Source organism: Pogona vitticeps, chromosome 4, assembly GCF_051106095.1.
Source record: "Pogona vitticeps strain Pit_001003342236 chromosome 4, PviZW2.1, whole genome shotgun sequence".
Classification (NCBI taxonomy): domain Eukaryota; kingdom Metazoa; phylum Chordata; class Lepidosauria; order Squamata; family Agamidae; genus Pogona; species Pogona vitticeps.
Genome location: NC_135786.1, coordinates 70,428,780 through 70,443,183, shown reverse-complemented (window position 1 = coordinate 70,443,183; position 14,404 = coordinate 70,428,780). Strand labels below are relative to the sequence as shown.

The following is a 14,404-nucleotide window of genomic DNA, read 5'->3' as shown; positions in this document are numbered from 1 at the left end:
GATGCTCTGGAGTGTAAGTGTGGCAGGGCCTGTGCCATCCAATCAGACAGTGGGTGGTAATTACTGATTGTTAAACAGCACTCGCTTCAAACAAAATAAAATATCCTTTGATAAATTCCTGTAGACATAGAGATAAGGGTTGTTGGGGTGTGGTAAATGTAAATCACCCTGGGTACCTTCTCAGCTCAGAATATAACCTGTCAATGGCAGAGTGAGAAAATGTTACTCTCTTGGGCCAACATATTATTATGATGTCAGATGAAATGACTCCAGCTGAGTCAGTCATTTGATACACAGAGCATGACCCAAAAGGAGACAAACACGGTGTTGCTGAAAAGCTTACATCAACAAGAAAATGGAGACTGGCTAAAACTTTGCTATGTGCAAATTCATGTGGTAGGGAGAAGGGGTTACAGTAGTGACTATAGGTCACACCTATGTTAGTCCCTCCTACAATCGATCCACTGGATGAGACTCATATTAGTGCTGATTTAACAAGCCTCATTGACTCAGTGGATCTACTCCAGCTGGGGCTAGGAATTGGATTTAGCTCATTATGTCTAAAATCTGTAGCAGTACCTCCAGTGATTTAATTATGATTGCTATGTGGTAGCAAAGCCGCTCTATAACACCTGCAGGGTGGGAGGTATCTTGAGAAATGACTCCTGATTCTATAAATAGTTTTGTGAATGGAGATTCCCCATGGTTTCATCCAGCTACTAATGACTCTTAAGCTGAAAAGAGATTCTTTTATGCAGTGTTCCCCATTGACATTTTTAAATTACGCTTAGAGAAGTTGCACCTAAAAACAAGTTATCCACCCAGAAACAGTCTTGTTTCCTTGGAATATTTTGGCTAACCCTTAGTGACATACATTAATGCTGCAGGGAATGAGTATGTGACATTGGAGGGGGTGGTGAGAGAAAGGATGGCTCAGTGTTGCAACACCTGCTTTGCAGAGAGGCAGTGTGATCCTAAACTCAGATATGCTGGCAGTGGGAGTTAGGGTTAAACACAGGCCTCTTCTGCCAGGGGATACTCCAGTTCTGCTAACAGTAATGCTTTTGTGCTGAGAACTGGTCTCAGAGATCTGCCAGCAGAACTGATCTGCTGGGTAAGTCCTGCCAGCAGAAGAGCAGGTAAAGAGCTGGAGAAAGGGGCAGGGGGAAGGGAGAAGTTAAGATATGGCAGATCCAAACTTTATCAAGCTCAGAACACAAACACAGTCTTAGCACAAATTTAAGCCAGAGTGAGTGTAGTACTAAATCTCAGCAACTCTAGGCTGGGAATGGCTTGGATTTGGTGCAGCTTCCTCCTTCCCGAAGTCCTCTAGGCCAGCCAGGATTCTGCTGAAAACACCCCAAGTTCATTCCCTACTGTCTCTGATCCAAAGGATTTGGTTAGGTAGCATGCAAGAAGAAAAAAACTCTGCTTGGAACTCATAAAACTAAATTGGACAAACCAAGGCCTTCCCTGGTTTCAGGCAGCCTTGCAGAACTTGATTTCAATTTTAAAGCAAAAAAAATATCCTAGTGTTTAGCATGATTGTCAGGCTAATCACTCGGCCCTGTACTGAACTCAGCTAACTATTCCTTGGCCTGATGGCAGGGGGGGGTGGTCCTATACTTCTCATAAAGTTGTTGGCGACATTAAAGTATTAATTAAGGTAACGCACAAGGCTTGGAAGCAACCGTGTTGTTCCCCTCCTGCTTCCACTCACATGCAAGTTTGAACGAACTACCTCTTTTACCACAACCAGATAACTGAGTGAAATATTTTCCTTATGAAGAAACCAAAGACCCCCACAACTCTACAGATGCCAACTGAGCAACAAGATTGTTAGATAGAGAGATTTATACATGAGCAACAAGATATGTATGTATGGTGACAAAGGCTATATTTGAGACTTCTTTTCCTTATGATGTCCAAACATCTGTTCTCATGGAAACGGTAACCAAAAGCCAATGGCTGTGATCAGGAGTTTTTGTTAGTTTCAGTAGCTGCCTCTCAGTTACTGCTTATGCTCCTGTTTCCATAGAAATGAATGTCAGAATGGCAAGGAGAACGAAAAGAAAAGGTAGTACAGTACAGGTTTTACAAAGTTTGCCCTCTGGAGAACTAGTTGAAAACCTAACATGGTGATGAGCAGAACTGAGGTTCCTCCAATTGCCTTCACAATAGATCCAAGTCTTTTAACTTACTTTCCTCTTCATTTTTTTTCATTCATACAAATTATACAATATAATTTTGGTAGATGTCATTTTATTTAATTTACTGATATATATAATGCTACAGCCTAAATCCAATAGCTTGTTCTAGTTAAAGCAGACCCACTGAATCAATGGGATTTATGTAAGAGTTGATTTATAATTCAGGAATTGATTCAATGGAACAACTTCATTTGGGATAAGCAATTAGATTTATGCCTATAAAACAACAGGGCACTACGGCAGGAACATGTTGACATCCAGCATAAAATAAATAAATGTTAAAAACGAATTAGCAGAGCAAAAAAGCAGCATAAATTGATGTCCAGTGTGCTCTAGTAATTATGGTGGATTATGACTGGAGAGACTTGGGTTCAAATGCTTGTTTGGCCCTGAAGCTTACTGGGTGATCTTGGGCCTGTCACTTGTTTTCAGATTAGTCTACCTCAAAATGTTACTATCATGGTAAAACTGGCTTTGAACTTCCCAGAGGAAAGATGCGTTTTAACACAACAAAAAAGTAAATAATAAATAAAACACCTGGACAGCTAAAAAAAGAGAAAGTTTTAAACCTGGTACTGAAAAATAATAAAGATATTTGGCAAACCATTTCAAGAAGGGAGTTCTATACGCAGGTAGCATAATTGGGAGGCCCGAGTCATTACCTACCAAATTTCAGATGGATTAGGGCTTCTGAAATGAGGTGTCCGGTTCTTAGGGTTTTAAAAGAGTGGACATGCATATTTCCCCCCCTATTCTTGAATATGAACAGAAATATGAAAGTTAAGATACTTCAAAATCACAATATTTGTGTCAGTTTTTTTATTATTATTAAACTTTAGCTCTGTATTGCACATTAAGCTCGTAAAAAAAAAAACCTTCTATCCTAGTCTAGCTGTGCAGCCTTTCTGTTTCCAGGGAACTTTTAAAATGGAAAAAAAATCTGTCTGTGATGTTGGTGATTCTAGCCTTTCTCAACTGGAGCCCTCCAATCTTTTGGATTACAACTCAGCCGGTTATTATGGGCTCTGTAGCCCAACACATCTGGATGGATCCAGGATGGAGAAGGCTATTCTGTTCTGCCTCTGTAGTGTTCAGTATCTCATTTGCATCATGTATAGGCCATATATGAATCTTGTGGAGTAACACTGCTCACTTCATTATGTTTTGCCTGTTGTATTGTTTTATTCCTCTTTTTTTCATAAAGTGGCCTATCCATTTATCTCTTGGCTACTAATGAGGGAGGGGTTAGGAAAACATTGTCAAAATGGTTTTTTTTAACCTGATTACCCTATCCATATGTTTCTTAATCATCAGTCAGCAAGACTGATGCAGCATTACTCATTTTAATAAAAGCCAAGTTCTCATTGTTCACCTTAATGTTTCATAAATTATGGTTTGGTCACTAGAAAAGCCCATGTACCTATTGGTGATAACATGTATAATTTGCTTTGGGAAATTTGGTCCATAAAATATCATCCTGCCCATGGTCAAAATTAGTCTTGAAAACAAGTTATAAACAAGTCCAATAAAAATAAAAAATAAATAAATAAATAAATAAAAATTATTGCATTAATATACATCTAAAATATCTGTATTCCACAATATAGCGCCATCAAAAATTGTGCTTCCTCTTCTACAGAATATAATAGGTACCTGCTATCACTGAACATTACAGCACTTCAAAACATTATGTATTACAAATGCAAAATGCGACAACAGCACTGACAGATGTTCCAACAGCTTGACCCTCTCTGTGTTTGTTTACTAAGAAAAAAAAATCCTATGGAGTTCCATGCACTGCAACTCAATTTATATAGCTGACAGTTTTGCTTGTAAACACAGTGGTATTTTATAGTATAATCTTATGTGTTTCTATTCAGGAGTGTGTTCCACTGAGTTCAGTAGGGCTCACCCTTAAGTAAATGTGCATATTACAACCTTAATGTGTCACCCCCTTGCATGTTTGCATGTTTATTTTACAGCACCCCTTAGAATATTTTAAAGCTTTTATCTCTGTTTTACAGGGCTAAAACTGAGGCTCTGCCCAGTATTTCATGGCTGAGGAGGAAACAGAACCCATGTGTTGCAAGAGCCCAGAAAGCTGGTTCCTTGTTATCCCAGCCCTTGCATCTCATTGTGAAGAAGGAGTCCGTCATCAGCAAAGCTTTAAAAGGATTTTAAACAGAACGAGGCATGGCAAGATCAGGTTTCAGATCTGCTTGGAAAATGCCCATCATAGTTAGCCATATTTAATTAGGATAATTTGTAGAAAGCTGGAGTCAGGCCTGTAAATATCACTGTCCCGAGCATACATTCCTGTCTTTCGGCCGGGTCATCTTGTTTCTCTTTCCACTTTGGGAAGCTGTTTATGTTGAAAGGAGAGGCTGGCTCCTTCCCAGCCCATCATGTGTCTCTCCATTTGGTTCTCCTCGCAGTGAGCTCACCAGGCTGGATTTGGCACATCACTTTAATCCTCTGGACGGAGGCTGATGTCACCGCAGAGGGCTTCTTTTTCTGACCTCCCTGAAGCACCCAGAGCAGAAGGAAAGGCAAAGATCACTTCTACTGCCTAGGACCTGTAAGGAAGGCAAACCTAGGGAAGGGAAGGGTACCTCCAGCAAAGTTTCCATTCAGAACGGGAATCGTCCATTTAGCTCTGAAAAGGCTTTCCTTGGTTGTTGCTGTTTTTAAATGCAGGTTTCTGAAAAGGAAAAACAAAGACACCCTGGTCAAGAATCATGCTTCAGGGAGCTATAAAACTGAAGTGTGCTTTATTTCTCTCCCCCCCCCCCCCCAACTGCTGTTCTTTATTTTTTGCTGGCTCATGTTATCGATTGGCATTTCCAGGACAAGGAGGGAAAATGGTCAGCATATGCATTGTCTCTTCACCAAGTGCAAGAAGGGCAACAAACAGCTCCTTTGCTGTTTTTCTTGCGGCTGGAGAGACCAGCAAGCCAACGCGCCTGGCTCTTCCAGTTGATGGTACACTGCCCCATATACCCTAAAGTGGTGTAAAGCAACATATGCACAGGAGAATCTGACACCTCTCTCTCTCTCTCTCTCTCTCTCTGTCTCTCTCTCTCTTCTTCTTATATCACATAGATTTCCTTTTCAAAGGATCCAGCCTCAGAAATTTGGGGGCAAGGCATTTAAGGTGTGCTAATGCCACAAAAACCTTTGCACTCTCCTCCTGCACACAGTTAGGGGCAAAGCTGACAGCTGCAGCATAGGTTGTGGTGTTCTTCACCCCCCCATGCCACCTCTTACAAAAGATCATCTGCAAATTTTGTACCCTAAACAAAACCATTGTACACCAACCTCCTCCATCATGCTGCCACCCCTACACATGTGGAACTAGAACTCCTGTAATCTCCCTAGCTGAGGGTTATGAGATTTGTAGTGTAGTAGCACACATATGGAAGGAACTGGGTTGGAGGAGGCTGGCTTAAGCCATCACTTGTGGAACAAATCATTCCTGATTCTCAGGCGCAACAACGGAGCATCCAGGCTTCTTTAGCAGGAAACCCTAGTGGCAGAGACTGGTTTTGCACAGAAAAGGCCCAAGATTCAGGTCTCGGCACAAAATGTCAGGGGGCAAAGCTGGCAAGAAGCTCAGCCAGAGAATGAGTCCTGATCAAAGTCAGTGGCACGCTTGGCTAGATGGACCTTCAGTCTGATGCACACAGGCAGCCTGTTATGTTCAACTCTTACAAACAATGAAGTCATCTTCTTAGAAAGGTGCCTGTGTAATAATAACTGTGGGTAACGATGAAAGCCTAAGTTGGCAGGCTGTGGTGTCTACAACAGCCTGACTAACATCTCATCTTTCAAAAAAAATCTGTTAATTGCATTTTTTTACCAAAGTAAAGTATGCTGCTTATATACCGGCCTACAGCACTTAACTGTCCAGGCAGTCTACAATTTAGTTATGCAAGCTACATATTGCCACTCCCAGTCAGCTAAGTACTCTATTGATTAACCTCAGAAAGATGGAAGGCTGAGTCAACTTTGCACCAGCTACCTGAAGCTGTCAGGATTGAACTCAGGTTGTGAGCAGAGTCTTGACTCTAGTACTGCAATTTAACCACTGTGCCATGGGTCTCAACTAGACTCTAGCCACTAGGCCCTCAAAGCAATGTGTCATAAAACAGATAAAAACAATAGCCAGACTCCTATAATGTGCGTTGATTAGTGCAATCTCAATAGCATAAACATTAGCAGCAAATTGCTACCAGTTAAGAAGTTAGAACTTTGTTTTCTTGTCATGGTCTAAGTCGAATGACTGCTGTGTGACAAGACACACAAGGGCCAGCTACTTCACTGGAAGAAATTTGCTGTTGCAGTTATGCAACAGGATTCTGGCCACTCTTTAAAAATAGAATAACAACGTTACTGTAAAAGCTAATGTAAAAAGCCAAAAGCCAGGTGATGTACAGTGGACCCTTGACTTACAGACGGCTTGACTTACAGACTTTTTGAGTTACAGACTTCTCTGGCCGCAAAATTTAGGTTTGACTTGCAGCCTGAGAATTGACTTACAGACCAGAAAAAAACCAAAATGGAACAAAAACGGCCTGTTGCGGGATTAATCAGTTTTCAATGCACTGTAGGTCAATGGAGACTTGATTTACAGACTTTTTGACTTGAGAACTGCCTTCCAATACGAATTAAGTTCTGAAGTCAAGACCCCACTGTATTGATTACCCTCCAGAAACTCAACAGTGAAGGAGCCTCACAACTGAGGTGCTGCTTCAGAGAAAGCCATCTCAGGCACTCCCAACCCTAGCCTCTCAGAGCAGTAGGTCCTGTTCGAGGAGGTCAGGATTCTGGATAGCGACTTACAGGAGGAGAATGTTTTCCTTCCAGACATTTAAAGGTTTGTAGGTCAAAAACTGGCATCATATATGGTGTGGATGGATGTTACCTTGCCAGCATAGGCTTGTGTTCTCTGCTCTGTGCAAAGAAGCATGAAATCTTGGAAGCTTTGGTTGAAATGCCAGACAGGCTAGGATATACAGAGATGCCTTGAAGAACTGAATGTCCACATGGGTTAATGAGCAGTGTATTACGTACAAGACAAGATTCTGCACCAGCACCCTGATTAGACATGATTCAGCCTGGTGCTACTCCCTGGAGAATATATTTCAGGGCCATCAGTTGGGCAAGAGGCATGCAGTGTCATCAGCTAGAGTCACATGCCCCATAGACACTCAATGACTGGCATAGGTGTCCATCTACAGGAGCCTCCTATCTTGATAGGATTCAGATAGAACTGTACCCTGCAATTTTAGCATATTGGACTTTGCTGCTCTGTTGGTTAAAGCTTGGGTCACATGAGATTAGCATACTATACATGGTAGGAGGGAGGAGAGAGGAACAGCTGGGTGTAAACATCTGACAACCATATTGAACTCACCTTTCGACATTTCTTCGTGCCTGGAGGCAGGATGCATTCTTCATGTGGGCTACTTTGCATCCTTCCAGCAGCAACAAATGCCAGTGGGTGGGTTTGCACCCTTCCACAGGCAAATTTCTCTGCCCTCTAGATGACAGCACCTTGGGTCACAGCCCCCATCACCCCACTCTTTACACTTCAGGCTTCAGGCAGAAAGAAGCTCTTTGATTGAAATTAGTATTCCCCCTAGCCAGACCTGTTCTCACAAAATTCACTTTGCTCAGGAGATTGGTCCAACCAAATGGCGTGGGTTCCATTTTATAACTGACAAATTTTGCGGCTTTCCTTGCCCATAGTTCTTCCTCTACCTTGGTCTCAGGAAACATACCTCATAGCTATGAAAGGTAGGAATGCTTATAAAATATATGAAAACTAGATTTAAGTTGCAGGCAAATACTTAAGTCAGAATTCAATCCAAAATACAAGGGCATAAAAAGTACAATGATATATCAAAACAAATGTTTTAATTACATTCTAAAAATGCAACAGCTTGTAGCCTAGAAAGCCACAACTAGAAAACAGAGAATACCAGTCTAAAATATATCATTTAAAAGTAAAATGTGTTATAGCTTTAAGTAATCTTTAGCCATTAAGCATATTATTCCAAGTGCTCATCCAGTCAAGCCAGTTTGAATCTCTGGAGAAAAATCTGTGTTCTCATCTGCTGCTGCTACAGGATGCTGCTCCTTAGTATCGGTGTTGGTGACATCCACCATGTGTAGCACCATATGGGATGCAGAGTTGTGTTGATGTGTGTCTCCTGCCTCCTTATATTTATATTTCTCTCACATGTTTACCTTTCCTTTCAATTGTCAACATTCTCTTTTGCCAGACCTGAAACTATAGGGTCTTGATTCACCAAGCAAAAATTTATGACAGAAATTTCTTTCAGATTTATTATTCAGATTTATCTGATTTATTACTTCTGATCTTATAGTTCCTGTAAATCAGAATCTGGCAAGCTGCGGCCATAACAGTAAGCTTTATTATTTTGACTAACAAGTACAGAGTCTATGGACTTCAACAGGTTCAAAAATTAAGTAGAGCAAATCACAGGATCTATGAACACCTTGGGTCCATCAGGTTAAAGTTTTACATATGACAAAATTATTTAAACACACTTTCAATTCAACCTCTTGTTTGCAGCAATCATTTGTAAAAACATTCAGCTGTCAAAAATGTTACTGTATAGCGACCTCGCTTTCAGATTTGTCTGAAGTTAGCTAACAGTTTTGCAGTGAGTTTTAGTAAATTGCTGTTCAAGCTGCATTTTTAAAATACCGTGTATTTTCAGGACTGCTTTTTCTACACCCCCCTCAATTGTTCTAGAACACTCTCTATAAAATTTCACATCTTTACAGACTGCTGGCCACAGAGGATGATGAATTCTTGGTGTCCTCCTACCCCAACCAAAGAAGCCCCTCAACACTCAGAGTCTTGGTCTTCCAGACCTAAGATGTGGGCATGGGCTAGTTAATCAGGTCTCCAAGCCCCTTCAGGTGCAGAAGGGTGTCCACTGCATATAAGCCAATAAATGCCCAGTGACAATTCATATAAATGTATTTATTAATATGTAAAAGAGATATGGATTTTTTTTACTGGAGAAAATCTGCTAAGACACATTATTACTAACATTAAAATATGAGTTATATACAGGTACATCAGAATGTGCGCAAGTCCAAGCACATGTATGGATTGGATACTTATTAACAGCTGAACCAAAAGCTGTTTTGTTTTGTGGCATATTCACTGCTTCCCTGATTTCAGGTGTATGCCATGCCATCTTTTCCTAATTTTTCTGCTGGGCTGTACTCAGCTCAAACCGCAAGAGCAAGAAAAACAGGATGTAGTCTACTGCAGGCAATTTCCCACACTCTCTTCCCCCACCCCATCCCCCACAGCTAATGGGAAAAGTCAGATATCAAGTCTAAGAGAGGATGGCACCCTTTCTGTGGGGGCAAGACTGTTCTCTGAGGCACTCCAGTGAAAATGGTCTCTAAGGACCATTTTGGTGTGGTTAGTTATGCAAGTACTCTGTGTGGTGTAGTGGATAGACCAGGATGCAGGACTAGGCTCAGTTCCATGCTTGGCTATGGAAACCCATGGAGCAGGGGGTGGGACTAGTAGAAGCACTCCTTAAATATCTCATTTACCTTGAAAGCCCTATCACGGGCACTATACTGTATGTTGGTTCCGACTTGATGGCACAGAACACACAGTTATTGCAATTATGACACTGTGGATTTGAAACAATTCTGTTTTTGTAGCCCCCCCCCCCAAAATGTCCCTGCCTCTGGATCCCTCCTTCACAAAGAAATATCAGCAAAAAAAGGTGTATCACTGCTCTTGAAATTCGTGGGAGACCCAGCTTTTAAATAGGCCACAAGGGCCTTCTACCATTTAGCAATTAAAAGTAATGGTTTTTTTTTTACAAAAACCAGAGATCCATAGGGCAATTGTTTTTTGTTTTTGTTTTTTTGAGGGCAAGTTTGAGTCAGAAAAGAAGGGGACATGGTGGTGCTGCGGGTTAAACTGCAGAAACCTCTGTGCTGCAAGGTCAGAAGATCAACAGTCGTAAAATCGAATCCACGCAACGGAGTGAGCTCCCATCGCTTGTCCCAGCTCCTGCCAACTTAGCAGTTTGAAAGCATGCAAATGCGAGTAGATAAATAGGTACCACCACGGTGGGAAGGTAACAGCGTTCCGTGTCTAAGTCACACTGGCCATGTGACCACGGAAACTCTCTATGGAGAAATGCCGGCTCTATGGCTTGGAAATGGGGATGAGCACCACACCCTAGCTGGACACGACTGGGCTAAATGTCAAGGGGAAACTTTACCTTTTTACCTAGAGTCAGGAAAACAAACCCACCCACACCCAAGACCTAAAGTCCTCCAGGTCTGGTTTAAAGAAAAAACAGAGCGAGTATAAAATATCTAAAGTGATACTTTTTGAGACTAGGGTCCTGGGCAAATTACGTGATACAGATCCTTAAAGCAATGCCTAAAGAGCTCAGAAAGACCACCTGCGGTGCTGTGCTCCTCAGATTTATCACCTGAAGCCATTGTCTAACTTTGTGTTGTGCTGCAGAATGACCTGGCATGGGAAAAACCCTCAATGGCATAAAAACATTTAGGATTGCACAGAAGGGATGCTGCTTAGTGGCAGAGCACATATTTTCCCTATGAAAAATTCCAGAATTCCTGACAACTGTAGATAGGTCTGGGAAAGACAATATAGGCAACAAATCATTAGGAATTGGATTTGGGAGCTCACTGTGTTTCTTGATACACAAACATTTTAAGACTCGTAATTATAATGGCAAAAATATACAAAGTTTTATAAAAGATTAATACCTCTAAATTAAAATACTTATTTTTTGATGCACACCTTTTACAATGCACCATTTATGGAACATGTCTAGTTTTTTAATTTGGTGGACATTCAGAAGAATGGAGTTCTGGAATAGGAATGTTACTTTGAAGAGTAATTAGTTACAGTGATGATCCCAAGCCCCCCAATAGTCAGTTGCATTACAGTTATGCCTTTTTTTAAAAAAGGCAACTCTATTTTCCCATCTTTTCAAAAGTTGTCCTTTGTTACCTAGAACAAAACAAGAACAACCCTGAACATGTCCGGGCTGGAGCATAAGGCACACTCTCCTTCTGTCCAGCTCATCTTCATCTTAACATCTAACTCTGGAACATGAGCCAGCGCCTCAAACATGTAACATTTATTTTCTACCGTTTAATGAGGTTGCACCACAGTAACTACAGAAGTAACTAAAATCTTACATCTACATAAGAAAAATGATAAAGCTATCCCTACTTAAGTTTCAAATGTAATACAGCAACATATTTGATGTCCTCTCTGAAAAAGTCTCCGTTAGGAAGCAGCGCAATTATTGTCACAAGAAAAAACAATCCCCATTCAATTCATGTCCATTTCATACCTACAATAAAGAAAACTGGCTCAAGTGTGCACAACAGTTTATATCACAATAAAATGCATTGTGTTTATGGTATCATAGAATTCTTCACTGCTATAAGAGAACTCGTATGGCCGCATTTCTGTTACCCTCTGTCTTCTCTTACCAGACAATAAAATATAAAAGTGCTCTGTTTTAAATACTGATTTTTAATGTAGTTAGAAAGACAAGAGATAGTTTTTAATATGGCTGAATTGATCTGATTCATTTTACTGAGTACTGTATCTAAATTTGAGCAAACTACATTTCTTTTTAGAGTGTATCTGAATGTTAGCCATCTACATCAGGCAACCTAAACTAATGCAAATAGTGCTGATAATAATTTAGCAAATACAAGGAAAACAAAGGAGACTTTCTGCTACTAGCCCTGCCACTTTAAGTAAGTTTGAAGCCAACAGGAGCTGTACAGCTGGTTTAATTACCAACTGCTCACAGAAACCCTAAATATGCATATGTTTGACTTTTTGAAGGCTGAAAACTCCCCTCTCCTACCAGTGCCTTTTCCTTAAATGAATTCCAGGGCGCCTACCGTAAAAAATAAAAATAAAAATAAATCTTATTTAAAACTTCAGAGTTTCCACAGCAGACGAACTGCTCTCCAGCCCTTTGAATGCTACCTTTCCTCAGAAGCCTCAGTAGGTACGCAAAGCACAGATTAAATCAAGGCGAGTAAAAACCTTCGTTTTCTTGAGAAAGGGGGGGGGGGAGGAAGGGACGGACGTTACTTCCCAAATGCAGCGTCTTCTAAAGGTACATGTACATGATATCACTAACGGGACTTTGCTACATTCAGGAGACTCTGCCGCTGCCGCCCCCTTTTTAAAAATAGGCACCTTTGAACAATATTCCTGAACTTTAATGGGCGTGTGCACGCTTGTAGTTTATATTAACTCCGGGTTGAGTTTGCCTTCTTCCACTGTTTTTTTCCCCAGGACACTGACCTAGCCTTTAATTGTTTGGTGATAGGCATGTAAGAGGGAGGGGCGTTACTTGTTTATTGGAACAGCACAGTTAAAAAAAAAAATCAACCCAGGCGAACAGTTTCTAGTCCCCCCTAAGGATGTATCCAAACAGGCATCCAATCAGCGCTTACACAGCTTTTTCAGCTTGTCTTTTTTAAAGGGACAGTAGCGAGCGGGTTATATCACATTTAAAGAGAAAGGCACCCCCCAGGAAAAAAAAAAACCCGGTGGTGGCGAGAAAGGGGAGAAGGAAGCAAGGAGCAGCTTCCCCCTCGCAGTTTCTCGAGAGGTGGTTCGCCCAACTTTAAGCTGAAGGAAAGAAGTGACCCGCAAATAGGGGTCGTCAGTTCTTAGGGAGGAATGGGGAGGAGGTAATCGTCGGTGGAGAGAAATAAAAAAGGAGTTTTTCCTCGGTCCCCTCGTCAATTTCACCTTTGCTCTGGTCCAGTTGAATGATTACATTGGTAAAAGCCGAAACGCTGCTACCCAGCCCACCAGTAGTCTGAAATTTCTATTGCATATTTATCTTAAAAATAATAATACTGGAGGGGGATGGGGAGGAAGGTTTCCCTTTTGAGCCGGGCATCGTGTTAACGCGATCCTGACGGCGGGGAAGCACGTTTCCTTTCCTATAAAGGCAGCCTCGCTTTGCAAGGCCGGGAGGCGACGTGGCCCTCCCCTTCCCGCAGGAGAAGCAAAAATAGCTGGAAGAGGACGAGGCGAGCTGGGCGGCCCGGCCGGGAAGGGAGGACGCGGGAAGGCGCGCAGAGGAGGGGGGGGGAGAACGGAGATGGAGAAGGCGCCTTAAGAGCACGCTCCTTCTCGTTCTTAATTGGAATTCAGGGCCACGGAAGTGAGTGCGAATTAATTCCCTATGAAGGCTACTTAGGCGCGGGCTGTAAACCGAGGTATAGCAACCCGGAGGCTCGGTGTTCAAATACTCACGGCCAGAGATTAGGTTCCCCCCCCTTTCCATAGAAACACTTGGGCTGCAGCCCTATCCGCGCCCGCTTCCTTGGGAGTAAACCCCTCAGAACAAAGCGGGGATTACTTCCGAGGAAGCAAGCCGCGCAGAATGGGGCTGAGCCCGCTCACTTTATGCGGCGATCCCGCCGAGCCGCTCGCAGAACACCAACCCGCACACATAATGCACACGCCAGCCGCGGGTAGCGTTCGGGCGTTTAGGGGCTTGAGGATCGCACCTGCAGCCTGGGAAGCCAAGGTGGAAGGTAACGGGGGGGGGGAAGAAAAGGCGGAGGATCCCCGGTAGCTGCCGGCGCAGAGGATGGAGGGACCCGAAATCAAGGGGCCCCGAACAGGGCTAGAAGGAAGGGCCGAGGAAGGAAAGGAAGCAGGCAGGCAGGCAGGCAGGAGGTAGCCACGGGAAGAAAAGGGGGCATAAGGGGAATGAATGGCTGGGCGAGGGGAGCCGCGCGGCTGCTGCTGCTGCTGCCGCGTGAGAATGGCACACGGGCGAGAAGGCAGAGCGTCGCTCGGCTTGAAAGCAGCGAGGCGTACAGGGGAGAGGTGAATGGCGAGGGAAGGCAGCGGGAGGGAGGGAGGGAGCGGGAGGGGGGGCTGGGATTAGGGGAGGGTACCTGGGTTGAGGAGGGAGCCGGGTAAGGTCCCAGCTCAGCCCCTAGGCAGACAGGAGCACAAGAGAGGAGGAGCTCCCCAACTCCTCGTCCCCTCCCGCCCGCCTTCGCTTTCGCCGCCGCCTCCTCCTCCCAGCCGGGGGACCCTTTAGGAAGCCGCCGGCGCAGGCTTCTCTTCGCTCCGTACCAGCCGG

At 43.1% G+C, this 14,404-nt stretch overlaps 1 protein-coding gene and 1 long non-coding RNA gene across 4 annotated transcripts in view; one reads left to right on the top strand and one right to left on the bottom strand.

The window, feature by feature from the left end:
- Positions 1-1,156: 1,156 nt before the first annotated feature.
- Positions 1,157-14,351, bottom strand: LOC140706642 (uncharacterized). 2 transcript variants are annotated; one of them, XR_012086405.2, is made up of 2 exons: positions 14,214-14,351; positions 1,157-4,911 (listed from the first exon to the last, which is right to left on the bottom strand). It is a non-coding gene; the product is annotated as an uncharacterized LOC140706642 (long non-coding RNA). The 2 variants fall into 2 exon arrangements; XR_012086406.2 differs by lacking the exon at positions 14,214-14,351 and adding an exon at positions 7,627-13,494.
- SSBP3 (single stranded DNA binding protein 3) overlaps positions 13,756-14,404 on the top strand; it is a 207,454-nt gene continuing 206,805 nt past the window's right edge. The window contains exon 1 of one of the 2 annotated variants that reach the window (XM_078392903.1): positions 13,756-13,844. The gene's annotated coding sequence lies outside the window, so the exon portion shown is untranslated. The remainder of the gene's footprint in view (positions 13,845-14,404) is intronic. The other variant, XM_078392904.1, reaches the window with a different exon arrangement.